This window comes from Phalaenopsis equestris, unplaced genomic scaffold (genome assembly GCF_001263595.1).
Source record: "Phalaenopsis equestris unplaced genomic scaffold, ASM126359v1 Scaffold000002, whole genome shotgun sequence".
NCBI lineage: Eukaryota > Viridiplantae > Streptophyta > Magnoliopsida > Asparagales > Orchidaceae > Phalaenopsis > Phalaenopsis equestris.
In genome coordinates this window covers 4382412-4386398 of record NW_018164444.1, presented here as the reverse complement: position 1 = coordinate 4386398, position 3987 = coordinate 4382412, and positions in this window count along the sequence as shown.

The window sequence follows — 3987 nt, the reverse complement described above, 5'->3', positions numbered from 1 at the left end:
TCTGGCTACATGTCATGCCCGTTTTTTGTTTTCGTTTGTCTTTTTTTTTTATTATCTTTTATGCTATGTCATAGCGTGAAACAAAATGTGCTGTCATGTTTTTATACTATCAATCAATCTGTCTTTAGTTTTCAAGCGATCTGATTGATTTTGGTAAGTACAGATCCAGTTAGAATCTGAATTTAGAGTCTATTTCGGGCAATTTATAAGTGCTGCCAGCGTTTTTAAAACTCCGTCATACTATTTGATTCGTGTGTTTCATCAACTTATCTGAAACTGCGTTTGAGTTTTTACACTAAACGCAGATCACGGATCGACCCCTGCTGCAGGCCTGTGGGCTGCAGGCCTGTGGGCTGCGTTTCAGGATAAACAACTTATCCTAAAACGCAGCCCCAAACAGATGCCAAAAAATTAGAGTGTATCATTGTACTTTTATTTAATTTAAACTTTAATTTATATTGATGTTCTCAATATGGAAGTCCAATTATACACAATGTCCAATATGAGAGTAATGGAAATAACTCTTAAGCTCCTTCTTCTTCGCCTAAAAAGAAAAAAATGCTAAAAATATTTTATTTTGATTTTTTTTTTCTAGGAATTGTAAAACTTTCCTGCATCAACTTAAGAAAATACATGGACAAATAGAATATGTCCTTATGTAAGAACTTATTGTGTTTTTAATATGAATGCCTCACAGCTTAATCGTGTCCAAGAAAAAAAAAAGGTAAATATCACGTATAATTGAGTTTCACATCCCCATGAAGCGTAATAAAAAAATAAAAAACGGGCTTTGGATTCTTTTCTTTTTTGCAGATATTTTCTTAGGACTTGTTTGGTGGCGGCAGCAAATATCTATGAAATTAAGAAAAAATCTAGCGACTAACCTTACAGCTCAACCCCATAGTTACCGCGCTGTCCAAGAAGGCAATAACGGCGTTAACAAGTAAAAAAAAAAAAATAATACAACACTCCTGCAATAACGGCGTTAACAAGTAAAAAAAAAAAAATACAACACTCCAAAAATACCATTAGTCCGAAACAAAAATAAATTGCAACCTTGACCCTTTTTCCTTTTGAGGAACAGGGATTTGGCCTCTAAAAGTAAATGATCTTTAAATTTCTACCCTTCCAACTTGGCAATAAACTGAGTTCTGTTTCTCAAATTCATGCTGGGCAAAGATGAAAAATATTTATTAAAGACTTTAGCTTGTTTCACACCATATAAAAAAGACCAAAGATAAATCTAATCAATCATTAAAATTCTAAAAGATATTTTAGTGTTAATGTAGGAGGCCTATGCTAGGAGAGCACAAGTTCAGGATTTCGTTGATGTAACAGGATGGAAATAAGTCTTTGCAAAGCTTGTAGACCTGATTAATATTCATACTTAAAGCTCCAAAGTTATCTACCTTTGAATATAAACAAAATAATCAACGTGTTGATAGAGCTTAAAAGCAACCTTTTGATGAGATAGCCAAAGAAAACAACATTCCCTCTATAGCAAACACTATCCACCCCATGAATACTGCTACAAAATGAATAAAAATTCATGTTGAATGCATTAGGTGGAGCATCGAGTGAAAAGTAACTTATTATCAAAATCTTTAGTTGAGATTTACTTGCAAGTGAAGCTTTAACAACAAAAGTATAGATTGATGTACCATCTTCAATACAATATATAATCTTTTGTTTTATAAACAAACAATACTCTTAATTTCCTCCATGAAAGAGAAATCTTATATAATTAATTTATCATAAAGGATCATATTTACCATGGCACCATCTAGCTAGAAAGTTGGTTAGGAGAGGGACATTCAAGTTATCTTTATTTTGTATATTTGTAGATTCAGTTAAAGTGAAAATAGAGGATAAAATTGCAAGTTCACGTTCTCTAGGATTGATCATTCTAGTCCAAGATTTGGAATGTCTATTTTTTGACTTTTCATCGTTAAAAAGGAGTTGTACGGTTGTTCATTTGAGTTTATTGAAAAGTAACAAATATTGACAATATAGATTGTTATTAATAGATGAACTAAATGACTAAAAGTGGCAACTTATAAGTATTTAATTATTTTGCAATCATTGGCTAAAACCTATCTAGTTTTTTAGAGGCAATCCTAGATAATTTTAAGGAAATTATTAATCTTATTGCTAAGTATTTCACTAAATTCTTAAGTTTTTAAAGAAGCATACTTTAGTCTTTAGTTGATTTGTTTGAGCCAAGGTGTAAATTCTTTTTAAGAGAGCATGCATTAAGAGAATCAACCTGACTAATGGGAAATAAATGATTTGCAAATAGGAAAGGAGAAATTAAATGTAATTATTTAGAGTATGACTATTGTTTCTAGAAAATAAAATCTTTTCTTCTCGAAGACCATAGAATATGTCCATTATAATAGTGAAGAGGGGTGAATATAATGAGAAATATTGCCTCAATCAAAGTCCTTTTTTTTTTAAATATAACACAATAAAGAAATTAGGAACATCTATGTTACAAACATAAATTTATTTAATAAATACTAAAACAAAACCTTTTTGGGAAAGTCTATATTCAATGCAAAGCTTATTAACACCATTAAATGGAGATTTTATTCATCGATTTTAGTAGTTTTGTTTCATGCTTATTTATAAATTTCTTCACAAAGTTGTAAAGCACACTTGATTCTATTTTAAGCATATTTTTTCCTATTTTTATGAGCTTCATTGATAGAAAATAAAATGTTTTTTGTTTGACTTGTCTTCCTTCCTTAAGGATTTGGCACATTCTTATACAAGTGGGTTTTTGGGAACCATCTAGTGTCTGTTTTACAAACGACTTATCACAGTGAATTCTAGATATGCTTTTATTACTTATTAACTATTATTCTATAATTTTTGGAGTCTTATATTTCAATATATAAAGTGTTCAATTTAAAGTTATATATATATAATTTCAATAATTATCATTTTGTCCTTTAACAAATAAAAAAATCTTGTTTTAAAAAAATCTTAAAGCATTACAGGAATGATTTCTCAATCGTTTTATTTTTTGATTTTCCAAACCGTGACTTCTAGAGGAAGAAGGGGAGGGAGCATAGAGAGAGAAAATTCATTTCTCTATTCGCTAATTTTGTCCGTCAGGCCAATTGGGAAAATTGTCATGTAGTCTATCATTAAACTACTTCAGATTTCAATATCATTTTTTTCGTAACATTTTGGTATTTTAATTGCCAAAATTTCGTACAAATTTTGATCTACTGAGATTTATAAATTTCATCGTTTAGATTAGACCATGCTGGACTTATCGACCAAATAATATGTATTTTTTGCGTGAAATTTTATTTTGTGAAATATTTATATATTTTGACACGTGTGTTATATATGATAATTTTTTATAGAATAAAAAAATACTTGAAATATTATTCTAGAGATTTCATATTTTGCTTGTCTAATTTTACAAATTTTGCTCGTCTAATTGTGTTGATTTATTTCCCTCACAAATTATATTATTACTCGTGTCTTATGTATTCAATCTTTTCTATAATATGTTGTGATATTTGATACGTCAAAACTATTAGCATTTACACACTTTTCAATCGTAATTTTTTTTTTCAAAAATGATAAAAATAGCATGCGAAGTTATAAGGATTTTCCACTTATGTAATTATCCATTTATGTGTTTTAAATCCTCCTTATTAGAGCCAAAATCATGTTATCAATGCCAGATAATAAGAAGACGGCCAATGAAAACCAATGGTCCTCCAATTATGATCATTTTTATATTCTCGGAAATTATTTTATCATAAAATTATCTTCAACCAATAGCACCCACTAAGGAATGGTTCCATTTTTTGAACATCATTAAGAAAATTAGTAAGCAAGCCATCTTGTCTTCGTTACATGGACCCTAAAATAGCAAAGTTAGGTTATTAGATATGTATATTGAAGTTTAGTTATTTGATATATATATATATATATATATATAATATATATATGACTACATTCTTC